This window comes from Rhinolophus hipposideros (assembly GCF_964194185.1).
Source record: "Rhinolophus hipposideros genome assembly, chromosome: 1".
Lineage (NCBI taxonomy): Eukaryota > Metazoa > Chordata > Mammalia > Chiroptera > Rhinolophidae > Rhinolophus > Rhinolophus hipposideros.
In genome coordinates, this window is record NC_138047.1 from 32666294 (window position 1) to 32683432 (window position 17139).

The window sequence follows — 17139 nt, forward strand, 5'->3', positions numbered from 1 at the left end:
AAACAAACAAACAACAACAAAAAAAAAACCCACACATTTTAAAAACGGGCAGAGGACCTGAACAGACACTTCTCCCAAGAAGACTTACAAATGGCCAATACATATGTGACAACATGCTCAACTTTAATAGCTATTGTGGAAATGCAAATCAAATCCACAATGAGATACAACTGCACACCTGTTAGAATGTCTATTATCAACAAGAAAACAATAACAAGTGTTGGAGAGGTTGTGGGGGAAAAGGAACTCTTATACACTGCTAATGGGAATGGAAATGTATACAGCCACTGTGAATAACAGTATGCAGGTTCCTCAAAAAAGTAAAAATAGAATTACCATATGATCCAGCAATCCCTCTCCTGGGTATCTACACCAAAAATCGGAAACCATTTATCCATAAAGTTATATGCACTCCTATGCTCATTTCAGTATTATTCACAGTGGCCAATACCTGGAAACAACCAAAGCGTCTTTCAACATGTGATTAGATAAAGAAGATGTAATACAGAATTGTACACCTGAAATTTATGTAACTTTACTAACAACTGTCACCCCAATAAGCTTTATTTTTTTAAAAAAAGATGTGGTACATATATACAATGGAATATTACTCAGACATAAGAAAAGATAAAATACTGTAACTTACGACAACATGGTTGGATCTTGAGATTATCATGCTAAGTGAAATAAGTCAGACAGGAAAACTTGAGAACATATGATTTCATTCATATGTGTGATATAAAACTGAAAGCAACAGATGAACAAAAGATGAACAAAAACTCATAGACAGACAACAGTTTAGTGGTTACCAAAGGGAAAGGGGGTGGAAGGGAGGAAAGGGTAAAGTGGGCCTAATACATGCTGGCAGAAGGAGATTTGAGTTTGGGTGGTGAACACACAATGCAACATACAGATGATGTATTATATAATTGTACATTTGAAACCCATATAATTTTATTAACCAATGTCAACCCAATAAATTTAATAAAAAGAGAATGGAATTCAAAGATAACAACTGGTTATTTATTTATTTTTTTTGAAATGTCATGATTCATAATTATTGGATGTAATATTTCATGGAGATTCTCTGACTTCTCATGAGTTACCTGAGAAATGATTTTCAATCTTGAGATAGCAAGTACTATATAAACACCAAACAATATGATTTATTAGATCATATGGTGGCAGAATAATTTACAATGCACATTAAATAAACAAGGGAATGCATAAAATAAACCTTCCAGCTTGAATTTTTGTTTATGAAACAAAGGCTATATAATTAATATTAGTACAAAAGATACTATTTACAGCTTTCTGTTGAAAGGAAACAAACAAACAAACAAACATGGAAGCAAAATCTACCCTGATTACTGAAAATGCTGACCTTGGTTTTGAATTAAAAGGTGAACTGTATTAAACTATTCTATATAGGAAACAATGTGTCATTTCTTTTTCTCCATAGCATGATGTGATGGACATTGCGTTTTATGACCAGTAATAACATCTACATTGAACATATCAGAAGAAGATCTTGTTCTGAAATGTCAGCTCTAAAACCTCAAGTAGTGTCTTCCCAGATAAACAGAACTGTTTAGATCAGCCAGCTTCATGGAAAACCCATAGGAAGCTGCAAATATTCTCCGCTACTATTATCAACAATGTAATTCCCAAATGAATACAGTTACTATTACATTACACTTCCTTTCCTGTCATATTTTAACAAAAACCTGTACTGAGTATTTTCTCTTATACATTATATGGCACCATAGTACATATTGATAATCATAAGTAACATGTACTGAGAACTTAACATGTGCCAAGTTTAATTCTCATAGAAATTCATAAGGGTTGGTGGTGCTACTCTCTACTGTGAAAGAATTTAAGATATGCCCATAATACTTTCTGTTCATATTAATATAACATTCCAATATTAAAACCTACCACTGATACTGTATTTTCATCATTGCTATCATTCCATAATTAGTGACTGATACATATTGAAGGCACATGTAGTAAATTTAATTACTAACTCAGATTTATGCAGTAAGGTAATTTCAAAACCATTTTTAAAAATTTTTAATAAATGCATTAAGAGTAAGAGGCGATAAAGATATGGCTAATGTTGACATATTTTACACAGTACAAAACAACATTTTATTATCTTGTATTATTGAAGTGACTTTTAATGAAAAGACTTTCTAAAGTTTTCTCCTTCAATTACTGGGGACAATAATACCTGTCATTAGAGAAAAAACAACACTGCTTATTAAAATTACAAATTAAGATGAACATATTCATTGGCATATGTTCTGTTTTAATTAACAAGAAAAGTTCTGTTAGGGTTGCTAATCTTTGATAATTGGAAAGAAAACTTTAGCAAACACATTTTCACCGTTTATCATGTTAGCTTGCAGACGACCAATCGCAGATCAGCATGGGAATCAGGCCTGGAGGAAGAGGGGGGTGGCTTGGGAATTGACATGGCCAGGATTTGAGAAACTGGTAAGACAAGGAACGAGAAGCCCTGCACCAACCAATGTGAAATAAGGTTTGGTCTGATTCACATCGACTAAATATCTAAGGGCACTGGTGTGGGAGGTGACGGTCGCCTTAAGAGTTTTGCAGGACAAATGAGGGGATGGCGAGTTTGAATCCCACTGAGGTCATAGCTAGTAGGTTCTTCTCAACCACGGAGAAGAAGCTGATGAGGGTTTATCAAGTTGTTATAGCTCCTGACAAGTTTAGGATGAAATGAGCACAAAATCGAAATGTTATTGCAGAAACTTTGTCACACTGACTTTGCCCGCTGTGCAGAGGAGGGAATGGGGAGCAACTCACTCCAGGCCTGGGGCCTCACTTTATTCATTTTTGATAACGGGCTTAAAACAGAAAACAAAATGCTGACTGAATCTATAGCATCCAAAGGCTTCTAATATGCTACCAGAATCATTTTCATTCACCTGGGGACAGAAAGGTAAAGCACACACATCTGCCAGGATTCATTCATTGGGCAACTCAGCACAGGCATGGAGAGCATGAGATCATCAAGCATTATGATTACAGTTCTTATTTGTTAAGTGGTGACTATTTGGAGGCCTAGGAGAGAAGGAGGTCTTAAATAAGCAAGCAAAACACACTAGTGAAGGAGGAGCAAATATATCTGCTTATAATAGTTGTTGATTAATTCAAAAATAGCGATTGAGAATCTTCTAAGTGTCAGACATGTTTATCGGTGTTTAGGATTAAAGCTATTAAAACATAGTAGATGCTTCCACTCTAGCAGGGCAAACTCAATTTCCCTTTCTATAATGCAGAAAATAATTTAGTTTGCAATCAGAAGTTTTGTTTGTGATGAGATTGAGGAATACTGAATTTTGAGGGAGTCATTTTACATGATTTCCTATAAGGTTTTAAGATATAATTCTCTATATACATAATCAAATGTGAATTTTGCTGTTAAGGATTTGTACAAAACATGTATTACAACTTACTATGCCAGGTTGTCCTGAAAAAGCTTGAATACAGTCCAAGTTAAAATAGCATATAAAACTAAATGGATTAGTTTTGTTTAGATTGCAACCAAAGATAATTTAGTTTATTATGGTCTTCCATTCATGGGACTCTATCATCATCAATTACTACAAGCTCTTTCTCATATTTTGTATATTTTCTTTATTTACTACATTTTACTTTATTTCATACTCATCCTACCTTTAAAGAGATTCTCACTTTTATTCATCTTCAGAGAAATATATAGATCTTTAAAAAAATATACAGGATTTTGTGTGTATGTATATGTTTTAAATATACTTTAAAATAAATAATAAACATTTCTAAGAATCATTCATCTCTTAATATGAGCCAGGCACTTTCAAAGTGGTTTTCATATAGTGACTCATTTAATTCTTACAACAATGTTACGGTGTAGGTAGTATTACTTTCTCTATTTACAGATGAGGAAACTGAGGCACAGAAAGTTTACGTGACTTTTTTCCAAGGTCATGCAGCTAGCAAGAAGTTATACCCAGATACAGTCCTGGCTCCAGAATCTGTAAATTTTAACCTGCTTTTATGTATGCTGCCTCTAAGTATATTTGATTGTGCTGTAGATCTATTTCCATATCTTAATTTATCACTTGACACTATATTTTTAAGGCCTGTTTACATTAGTGTATAAATGTTATTTATTTGTTGCCTCAAACTGTTCCGGTTGCATCCCATTCTATAGTATATATTAACTACATTTTATTTTACTGTTCTCATTAGAAATACCTCTGCTTCTATAAACAATACCGCAGTAAACATTCTGCAAATTTCTCTGGAGTGGATTTGCTGGGTCATGTTATATATGCATGTTAAATTTTACTAGGTCCTAATATACTCTCCAAAATAGTCGTATCAGTTTTCATTCCCACAAATTCATGTAGGTTACTCTTTTGTCACCTGATACTAAACCGTTAATATGCATTTATGTTTGCTAGTCTGATTCAGGGTTTATTATTGTGGGTTTACTACGCCATTTCTATTTACTAGAAGAGTTAATTGTCTTTTCATATATAGTTTTAGCCATTGAGGATTCATTTTCTGTAAATTGATAGTTCAAAACTTAAATCCCTTTGATCTTTTTTATTATTATTATCAACAGTTTTGGGGTTACCTGACCTAGTCACAATCACAATCAAATTGCAAACAGATGCCCTGAATGGAACCAAGAAGTTTGGTGATAATTACAGATTATTATGAAACAAAAGAATAATGAGAGACAGCAAATCCGCAACACATCAGTGAAACACAGAATAACATACTACATCAGAAAGTAAAGGAAGCATAGCAACCCAGTGAAGTAGGCATTGTTATCCCCATTTTAATGAAGATTAAACTGAAATTTACAGCAGTTAAGTTACTTCTCCATAGGATGGGTTGTTGAAGGTCAATAGTACTAGGGCACTGGGTCCCAAATCTTCATTTTTAACAACACAACACGTGATTTAGTTCTTTGTCAATGGATTTAGTTCTTTGTCAACACTTGAAGATTGTCTATCTAAACCCTACATTTGTTAAGGTTTTGTGACTTCTGCTCTATGTACAGAGAGAAAAATGTGTTACCAAAGTGTGACTATAAAAGAAATCAAGAACTTCTTTCCAGTTGCCACTCTTCCTCTCTCTCTAGTATATATTGGCCCAAATATAAAGGAAAAGGTGTTTTGGCATAATGTAATTGCACACGATATCTTCTGTCAATCCAAAAGACTTCTCTATAAGTGTAGCGCAGAAAGAAAATGGGTAATTATTGAGTAAGCTTTAAATCAAAATGTGATGTGCATCACAGGCTATCTGCTAACACCTTGCAAAGCCAAAGAAATCTTACCACTTTATATAACCAAGCAGATACAAGCCACTGCATACATGTTCTCAAGGTAAACAATATGTAGTCTTCAAGTAAGAGGATTTGACAGAATCATAGGTCACACAGTGTTCATCCTAGAGTCACCTGGTAACTGGGGTGACAATCTGTGTAAATTAATTGGCATTATTCAAAGGGAAAAAATCATTTTTCACATCCCTATGACAAGAGGCAGCTCCACAACTTCAAGCCATAGAAGTTAGGTTCCTATCATCCCACAGAAACTGGGAGATAGAGATCTTATTTTCATTGGATGCTATCATTTCAATCAGATGGTTCCCCAATCCTTGAAAAAAACATCCATGGGCCATCCATGGGCCATTAGCTTGTAAAAGGATTTATATACTTTCAAAGAGATAGAGAAAGAACTTACAATTACAAATTTTCTAAAGTAAATGGTCTAAGAAAAGTGAGTAGAGGAAAATTTCTTCCCTTTTTTTTTAAACAGAGAGTATTAAGCCTTTTATTTTTAATTTGTATTTGTCCTACGGATACTAATTTATTCTGCAGTTAATACTCACAGATGCTCTACAATGTCCTGAGTGCTTTTTGTCCATTGGTAATTTTGTTTAACAATAAACATATTAGTGTAAAACAAGGCATATACATTAATAAAATGTTTTATATGAATTAAAACAATCAGTAACATGGATGGATCTGGAGATTATTATGCTAAGCGAAATAGGTCACACAGAAAAAGTCGAGAACCACATGATTTCACTGATATGTGGGATATAAAACTGAAAACAACAAAGGAACAAGAGAAACAAATAAAGAAACCAAAACTCATAGACACAAACAATAGTTTAGTGGTTACCAGTAAGGTGGGGGGGTAGGTGAGGATAAATGGGGTCAAATATATGGCGTTGGAAGGAGAACTAACTCTGGGTGGTGAACACACAATGTGACATATAGATGATGTATTATGGAATTGTACACTTCAAACTTATGTAATTGTACTAGCCATTGTCACCCCAATAAATTTTAATTTAAATAAAGAATTAAAACAATCAATCCTCACCACAACCTATGAGAGCAATACTACTGTTATCCCCGTTAAGAGATAAGGACATTTAACACAGAAGGAAAATAATAACTCAAGGTAGCCTGGTTCTAAGTTTAGACAACTACCTTCTGAATCTCCTCTACTTATAATTTTCTCTCTCTCACTCTCCCTACCCCATCTTGTACTCCTCCTTAAGAAAATTTTGATAACACTTTTAATTCTGAAAAGCACAAATAGTTTTATTCCAGACACATCGTTTTCTGAAGGAACCAGACTATACTGACAACAAATACTGCTAGGTATTTCTAATGTTTGGAATTTATGCCTAGCTAATTGCTGCTCAATAAAATAAAATAATATACAGCCTTAGGACAGGGAAGGCAAAAAAGCTTGCCTCATAGTCTTTGTTTCTTGTCCTTGTATATAGGACGGACTCAATAAATCTGAGATAGTTTATTATATTTCTATCAAAACACTTTTTTATTGAACAATCATGCCGTGAACATATGGCCACAAAAGCAAAACAATTGCCTGCGAAATATATATTTTCTTATTAAATCTGTAACGAGTGTAAGTTAAGTGTAGGTATTAGGTTAAACACTGAAACACTGAGAATAGTAGAGGAGGATAAAGTGTTGGCCTTCAGAAGTTGATACACTAATGGGCAAGGGGGATCCATTAACATTCTGAGCAGTATTACAGTCACAAAACATCTTTTGCCTTTATTGTCTCATTTGCTCTTCATTGCAACCAGTGATGGAGGTCTTATTTTAATTCTCACTTTGTGGTAAAGGACTTGAGGCTCAGAAAGGTTAATTAATTTGTCCAAATGTGCACTCTAAATGACAGATTAAAACCAGAACTCCTTCCTAAATCTTATGCTCATTCCACTTCGTATCAGCTGCTTAATATACTAACACTACCCTTCAAAATATAAAACTAACATTTCTAATATTAACCAATTAACCAATATTTCACTAAAAATGTATCTTGATTTGTTACTAACATTTAATTGGGGGAATGCAGTGGGCATCTCTTGCTTTGTGCCACATAGCACTCATTTCACCCATATTCTGGTTGCTGCACCCAGGTTTTCATTAGGGTGAGATCTCTTACTAACACTTGACTTTAGGATTTTCAGCAAAAACTTTTACTCCAATCCTTTTGGCCTCTGTGTGCTTCTGCCCGCGTTCCCCTTGCATTTGCTTCCAGTGGCCTGTATTTAAGACTCCTTGCAAAGACTGTCCTGAAGGACCCTAAATGTACCCTACCCTCATGTACAGGTCTGCAGTTTATCCATGTGCAATAACTGAAAAGTGTAGAAGTACATGATAAACCAGATTTCCTGTCAGGAAAAGGTTGACGACTTCTTTTTCTGGACAGTGCTTGAAACACACACTTTTCTGGACTATGCCTAAAATCACACCCTTCTTTGGTTTCCTCCCATCCCTGTCCACCTTTCTGGTTTCTCCTAGGAAAACTGGGTTAGTCACCTACAGAGGGATCATTTAACAGGGTCATCTTCTGGAGAACTTGACTTCAGACACAGGTAGATCATGTCACCTTGACCTTGTGTTCTCCTGCCACATGTTTCTGTTTAGGTTGGTATCCAATATGAACCAAAGAGACACATGGAGATTTCCCTGTGAATCCTATGGGAGAAAACAGTGCCTCTTCTTAAGGTAATTGAAGTTGAAAGAATGGCTTCTTAAATCTTGTCTTTTTCATTTTTTTTTTTTTTTCCCTGAGCGTGTTGGAGAGCTGTAGCTCTATAACGAGAACAACCAATTGTTCAGTGAGAGGGACATCTGAGAGAACCACTGTGTTGTATTAAGTTGCTCTGTTTCTTATCTCCCGATAGCCAAGTTCATGCCATAAAGTTACTTACACACAGAGTTCTAGGTTTTACCATTCTGTCTTACTGGGCATCCTCTGGAAGCTGATCTCAAAGCAGCCTCCAAAAGTTTCCGTGGCGCCTCATGTCTCACAGACAATAGGAGAACCCATCATAGAAGGTAACTCGCGGAGTTAAATGTGTGAGGTGAAGTTTTGCAGAGTCATGTAATGAACAGCATGGTGAACCGGGAGCCCCAGCCTGAGGGTCTGGCTGCCGAAGCAGGTGGATTTCCACGAGGACATGGGACTCACAACAATGTGGCATGGGAGCTCAGAGGGACATCATCTCAAAAAGATTACATTGATCAACATGAAGATAATTCCAGTTGATCTTTTTGGCAGTTCATCACATGCATATGGCAGAAAGTGATGGCTGAGCAAACCTAGAGAGTTACATAAACTAAGTACCACACAGGGGTAATAATTCTCTATTTCTATACTTTGCCTTAGAATTATAATAACATTTTTATTAACTAATGTCTAATCTATGCAATCGATGATAGGTGGCATTCTGAATCACCTATCGCTGATGATAGGTGGCAATCTATGACAAATCAGTCTGCAAAAAAGTTATCAGTCTGCAAAGACAGGAAAGAACAGTTGTCTTTGATAACTAGGTGGATTCACTGCAGGACATATTCACTACCTGAAATACTCTTTCAGGTTGTGAGGGTCAGCATAATAAAATCATTTCCACCAATTAGCTTATATGCAATCCTTACATGGCCAATAATAAAGAGTTTTTGAAAATTATATATAGAAATGAATTTCAACTGGGCATAGGGATTTTGGCAATGGCTATCTTTTCTTTAAAAAAAAAAATAATGTCAAAAGAAGAAAGCAACTGGCGACTGTCTCCCTTAAATTGATTTTGATATAATTTTAGGACTGGAACATTAGTTCTTGGAACTGTCAAACAGGTATCTTTTAAATAATTCAGCCTTTCTTGAGAGAGAAAAGAAGCCACCAAAACTCTGCTGAGCAATGTTAATGGATGACTTGTTTCTCCTTGTTTAACTACAAAGAAAGATAAAACAATGAACCTTAAATCTGTGTTTCTTCATTCTTTAATCTGTATTCAACCTTAGTTCACTGACGTTCTACAAGACTTCTTGTCATTGGAACCCTGCAGACTAGTCAGAAAATTCTGAAGAAATTCTTTGTAAGTAGAAGGAAAGATGGTATTTCAATAGATCAGTAGACTGCCTGCTGATTTTAAAATAATTGTTTTGGTGACACATAGGAAATACTTTAATATTTCTTTGAACTCTGGATTTTTACTTATATCAGAATCCAGAATTCAAATATTTCCTAAAAATGAACTGACCTTACGATATAATTTTGTCTGCAAGTTTGTGGCTGAGCCTGAATTTTTTATTTAAATATTCATTCTCTCCTCCTTTTTTAAGTAACAGAACACTTAAATATTAGCAAGATGCATGGTTCTAAGAATAAAGACCATATTCTTCAGTTTTCCTTGCAAGTAGGCATAGCCACCTCATTAAGTTTGGTTCGTGGCTTGTGAATAGAAGTATTCGTGTATGCACACCTTCTAGATCTTGTCTTTGAAGGCCAGGAAACTACCCTACACTTTCCTCTGTATCTCTTCCCTCTGGCTGAATTGAGGCTATGGTACTAAGCCATTTTAGAAATGTAGGCTGTGACAGATAGTAATGTTTGCCAAATATTGTATTCATTTCCAACATATCCCAGGCCAATGATTATTAGGTAAGGCCAAATGATTACTTCTGTTCAATAAACTATAAGTAGAAGTGACCTATATCACTTCCTGGCTTACGCAAGCAGAAGCCCAGGCACCAGTCTGCAGTCTCTTTCTCCCTCTGCCACAGTGACCGAGAAAGCTTCATATTCCGTTTGATGATACCACAAAGTGGTAGAATCTCTATTATCCCACATCCCTGAGAGCTTTGTAGAGCAGAACCCTTTGCTGATGGTATGCTACACAGAGAGTAGACAGCACCCTTCTTACATCAAGCATCTGGGATTTAAGAGTTATTTTGTTGATATAAAATAGCTTATCTTTACTAACAAATGGATAGAACAACATCTTTTGAAAGACAGAACATAAAGTTGAAGGAAACTGGGTCTCTCACACTGCAGTGCTTCCATATCGGTACTGGATTTCTTATATGATTAGGCAAGAGAGAAATAAAGACATTTCTTGTTTAGGCTCCTGTTGAAGGGCTTATACATGAAGTTCCACAGTACCTCAAGAGTTGTTGACCAAATCTGAATTTAAATTATTTGATGTTTACATTTTCTAAAATAAGTACTATTGTACATAATAAAATAAGTTAAATTGTTAGGACTTTTAAAAACCACCATTTTGAAATCTCCTTTGAATAATAGTCTCTTAAAATACTCTTATCCAAGATTGTTTTATTGTAAAAGAAATATACACAGCATATGTAATTGTGAAATGCACTGCCTTTTTCACACAGTAATGGTAATGTATTTGTACTGAGCTGTTACTACATTTCAGAAATTGCATTAAGTCATTTATGTGCATTACTTTATTTACTCTTCATAAGTATGAAGCAGACACTATAATTATAATCCCTATTTTGTAGGTGAAAAAAACAGAGATATAGGGAAGTAGACAGTAAATGGCCAAGACAAAATTCAAACTAAGTTCTTAATGACTCAAGAGTCTAATCACTGGCCATGGTACTATATTATGGTGAGATAAATGCACATATGGTTAAAAAACAAAATACAAACAAACAAGAAACCATTTTTCTAGTGCTAACTTTACATTTACTTTTTCCCTTTTCCCTTTTCCTTTTTCCCCTTCTTTCCTTCTTTCCATCCTTCCTTCTTTCCTTCCATCTGCCTTCTCTTTGTCTTCTTTTCTTGTGTCCTTTTGTTCTTTCTTTCATTTTTTTCCTGCTTTTAAGAGTAGAATGCATGCAATATTTGAGATTAGAAGTCTGTAGGATTGCTGTGTTTATCTTTCACTATATAACAATAAATTTGTATGAGAAATCAGGAGCTCCCTCTACTTGCATCAAATCCCCTATGACTACCATAGCCATAATTTTATATATAGACAATTACTTTTTGAAAATAGTGAATTCATTCTGGTGGATTGTTGTGCAGACAGTTCTAAAGCTGGTATCAACTTCCGTTTTCTCTTTCTCTCCATTTAGAACAGGTGCTTGTGCTGCTTTTTACCATGTCCCTGCATCTCAAGTGGCTTAATAGGCAGTCCCTGAGTGTACAGTGAGAAGCTTACCAACTGGGCTGGGGGCTCAACAGGGTGGGTGTGAAACATATGGCAACATGAGGGAAACAAATCTGTGCTCTATTGGTACTGACACTTCCAATATAATTTAGATTTGTTAAAATAATGAAACAAGTAATAAATATAGAGCTACAGAATTAAAAAAGTATAATCATGAAAATTTAATATATAATGGAGATACATACCCCATACGGTGGTAGCAGAAAAGAGAGATGTGGAACTGAATTTAGTCATGAAATGGAGAGGGTAAGTGGTTAGAGAAAGCTCTGGGAGGAAGTGATCATTGCCCTGAATCTTAATGAATAGTAGTTAGCAATGCAGATGACAATAGTAATACTAGATTGAGATGTATAATATTGCTGATTGTAGGGGGCGGGTGCCTGTAAGGCACCATCACATAACTGAGAAGCTTGAGATAGAGGAAGTTACTTGGGTCTTTAGATAACACCCACATTTCTGTAGGGGGTGTCTGGATGGCTTAAGACAGCTAGCCTGCGGCAACCCTTCTTATGTTAATGCCCCTCCACCCAGCAAAAGAATGTATATAACCCCTGATTGAGCTGCAATAAAGAGAGACTTGATCAGAACTCCTGTCTTGTCTCCGGTCTTTGTGTCTCCCATTTTCCTCCCTTCTAGGTGCTTCGGGGTCCCTCTTGTAGTGTCCCATGGGTCGGGACAGCTGATACGCAATTATTTTCAGTTATAAAATGACAATTTCACATGGTTTAACCTAACATATGATTTCCAGTGATATCTAAGAGTTTATTATTTAATTTACTTAGTTCTCATAACAGTCATAGGTGTTAAATACTGCTACTTTACACGTGAGGAAATAGGCATAGAAAGACTAAGTATATTCTCAAAAAATAATAATAATAAATAAAATAAGTAGAAAAGTCAGGCGTCAAATGCAGGCCACCTGGCTTCTGAGGGTACTTCCTTAACAGCACTGATTTTCAGTCAAGACAGTAAAGGACACTCTTTTCCTCTTTAAAAATGGATGGTTCTGTTTACATACATCTACATTTAGTTCTTATAAATGTCCAGCATTTATGCTGGTCTCTATAGAGCTCTCCTGCTATAGAAAAGAGGAATGTTTAAAATACCCCACAATAAATGCCTAGCTCTTATTGGTCTCTGAATTATAAACATCAATATAGTGATATTGTATAAACAATAAAGCAAAATTTTACTACAATATTTGAGTGTTTTTTCACCAAATTAAATATATCTATTTTGAAGACTTTTAAACAAAGTGTGTTTAAATGATAATTTAAATATTTATTTTGAGTGTGTGTATAATTACAACCAAAACACTACTAAGAAACAGAATGAAGACACCTAAATTCCTGAAAAGTCATTTACAAAAGAAAAACAAAAATAAACAAATTCTATTAACTATAGTAAAGGCCATGGCATTTTGGTGACTTCAACATTATAAATGGAACTAGTACATTTACTACATACTTTTAAATTAAATCATTTTTTAACACATGATGTGAATATTGAGTTTGGTTATAAGTGAATCAGTTTTCGTTTTTATAACTGACACATATGGAAAAAGTTACCTTTGGTCAAAATCAAATAAAATATTTTAATTAGAAACGCTTTGAGCCAATTGCTAAGACTGCAAAGTTTTAGTTTGATTTCTTCAGGATGCCTCACATACAGAAACATTTCATTGTGTAAAAAAACTCTAGTTAGTAAATGTTACCTTTTACTTTCTTTTTGCTTCAGACTGTAAGAAAAAATATATATTTATAGTTTAGTCACCAAAAATGATTGCTAGTGTTTCATAAAAATGTCAAAAGCTAATTTACTAAATGTTTATATTTTCTTCATTTTCTGTTAGAATAAGTCAAAACAGTTTTACGTTAAGAAGAAAAATTTAATAAAGAAACACACTTATGTTTAGCCACTGAAATAAAATTGTCATCAGGGCAAAACCACAAAATGGCACTGCGATTGCTTATAATATTGATATGATACAGTGATTCATAGCCAGTTGCAATTTTCATATTCATATCTAGAAATGGAGAAACAACATGCTAATTTAAAAGATTAATAGTTACAGAATTTTAATAGTTTTTCTGTTATTACTATCCTCATCATCTTCAATTTACTAAGGAATATGGCTAGTTTACTCCATTTGGAGTAAAAATAATATATGTTTTACTATGTCTCTGAAACCTCTTTCAATATCAATGATTTATCAGCTCCTGCTAAAAACATCCTCAGTTTTTCATGGTGTGGGGTGCCTGCATATTTGCTTATCCTCGTATCTAGTCAGTGCAGGCTCTCCACCCATCCAAACTTTTCTGAGGCTGTTCACTTGTGCTGATCCTTCCTGGAAAGGTGAGATCAAACCAGGGTCAGTCATTATTAAGTCTAAAGATCTTAAACCATCTGTCTCCTCAAAAGCAGCTGTCCTTATTCCAGTAAACACCTTTAGGTAAAAAATTAAATAAATAAATAAATAAATAAATAAATAAATAAATAAATAAATAAATAAATAATAAATTAAAAATAATAATAATAATAATAAAAGTATGTTCCCTGAGTCAGGAGCATCTTCCCATGCCATTTTTTTTTCCTATTTCAAGGTTGGTTTTCCAAAAAGTTCCTTTCAGGAATGTGACTAAGAAAGAAATCGTGGACTGGAGTGGTGGAGTTTGTGGGTAGAGTTACATGCTCAGTGAACCCCAAAAAGTAAATAACATCTCTTGAGTAATCACCCCAAATATAAATCTTCTGTGCCTGGCCATCTTACAATGGATTGATCTCCCTTAAGTTTGTTCTTCAGCTTGGTCTCAGCATTGTTGCCAGTTTTGCTATTTGCCACTCAGTCAGGCTCCTACTTTTTGCCATGGACTGTGCTAGGAATTGGGTGTGTGGTGGTGAATCAGGAAGTTTGAGTACTTGCTGAATGCTGCTGTCAGTGTCGTCACCTACTCAAAGACCCTTTTTGTTTAGATTGAGGGGACTAGGTCACCTCTCTTACTGCAGGACCAGTACCCTAAAAAGTGTGACAAAGTCCCAGGAAAGGTTTCCACAGGTGGAGGATAAAGCTGCTCTTTAGGGATGTGTCTATGACAGTGCTTTACCTTCTATAACTCCTTCCAAATGCCCCCTTACTTTTAGTGCTTTCTTAAGAGCTTAAAATATGTTCAGAACAATTGAGAACTATCCTACTAAGAAAAAAAAAAAGCAAGCTATAAGGAAGGAAGGAAGGAAAGAAGGAAGGAAGGAAGGGGGAAGAAAAAAGAGGAGAAAAGAGAAGAGAAGAGAAGAAAGGAATAGGAAAGAAAAGAAAGAAAAATAGAAAAGAAAAAGAAAAGAAAAGAAAAGAAAAGAAAAGAAAAGAAAAGAAAAGAAAAGAAAAGAAAAGAAAAGAAAAGAAAACAGAAAAAAGAAAAGAAAAGTGCCCTGCCTCAAAATCTGGAAGTCTGCTTCAGGGACTGCCTTTAGATTGGGGAAATTCTCTCCTCTAACCAAAGAGGGCATGTTGGAAGCAAAGTCAAATAAACAAACAAAGAAGTGAGGAGCACTAGATTAGGAGCACTAGATTTTGATCTAGAAAACCAGAGTCACTTAGGAGGGAAAAAAACACAGAGATACTTCTTATGAGAAGTGCCATAGAACCTTCAATTTCCCATTTTGTGATCGTTATCACATAAGTAATTACTTGTTCTATGACTGTCTTACGTATGAGGCCAGAGACTATTTCCGTTACATCTTCCAAATACTAACACAGTGATTGCACACAGTTAAAGCTCAGCAGATATATTTTCTGTCATTGAATAGAAGAATTAATTGAAGATACAGTTTCAATTATAAACACATCTTCTATTCATCTAACAGAATGACATCTTTAAAATTACATCAATATGATTCTCTCCCTCTATTTTCCACATAAAAATCTCATTTCCATTTCAGCCAAGGCCTTCAATGCCTGAAAAGCAACTAGAATTGTTATAGTAGAAATGCACAGGGAGGAAAAGAACAATGATCAGCTGTTAACTTGTAAGAAATATAGTGTATGTGTTTGGGTGTATCTATGCATGTGTGCAAAGCAAGATAGTAACCTCAAATTATAGGCCTTGTGTAGAGGCACAAAGGATTTTTGAATTTCAAACGTGTTCTCATTTTTATAATGACTAAGCCTCACTGAAGAGAATAGTCAAGATGAGACAGAAGGAAATTCTCACCCACTGCAGGAGAAAACAAAGAACACTTTTGAGACCTTGAGAGAAAGAATACTAGATAGAGAGAAGGGCAAGGAGTCCTTTGATTCTTCCTGTTCTCCCACTTTGGAGTTGAATTTCAAGAGGTTGAATGATAGAAAAAGCAGAGATAAGTAGGGAGTGAAGGGCAGTCAAAAGCAGAAATGTTTTTCATGCTTCTTGAGATCACCTATTTTGAACTCAGGGTGTATAGACCACTTCCAAAGGTGCACTTACTCCACCAGGGACATTATGGAGGAGGAAAGGAAGCATGTTGTGTCCGTCCAATTACAAAGAGGGTTTACGATAGCACTCCACCACCACTCAGCCTCCACTGTTTCTCCTTGGTACTTTGTGGCGTGAAAGGTATAGAGGTTTGCTCTTACTCTTTGTAGAGGAATAAGAAATGTAGGCTGGCACCAGCTTGCCTCGTGTAGGGTTGTTGTGATGAGGGGAAGGTGACGTCATGAAGATAGCCTTGACAGAAATGGACAGAGAATACAATGGAGTAGACTGCTGGGCTGTGACTACGATCAGTGATGTTGGCAATCAGACCATTAGGTCCTGATAATTTACAGAGAGCTGTTCTCTCAAGTTCCACCAATGGGAAACCATCAGCCAACATCAGCAGTAGAGGATGTGCACAGTGACCATATAGGAGATAATACATTTCTTGAGGACTAAGGATTTGAAGACGGTAGACGAGTGAGTACAAGCATCAGCATAAGCACCAACTGCCCCATTGCTGCTGCCACGAGGTCACCTATGTGCTCACTTGTATCCAGGAATTATCTAAGGTAAGCAAAAAGAAGATGGGTAATCAGTTAAGAGGAGAGAATTATCCATGTTAGGTAGTTAACTTTAAATTGACTGAATATTTGTCCCAAAGAGATGGTTTTATATTGAGGGATTGTTTGCATCCAGAAGAGACTAAATTTTGTTTTTTGGCAAGTTAACCACATTGTCCCCCCACCTCTGAAAGAGATATGGACTTAAAAACTGAAAATATGCGCCAGTTGGATCTCATGGCTAATGTTTGACATATATATTAACATATATATGTATAATATATAATATATTATATATGTATATAATATTATAAAATTATATATATTTTTTTCTCTGTAAATCTTTAGAATAATTCTCTATAAAAGATGTTATCCCCACTTTGTAGATGAGGGAAATAATTTATTAAAGGCCACATCTATTAGATAATGTAGTCACAATACAAATGCAGATTTGTCTTTCTCTAAAAGTAGCCCTATAGGATGTCATTAGTGTACTCCTAAAACAATGAACTTGGTAAGATCTCTCATATAGTTTATCACTCAAAGATCCATTAATA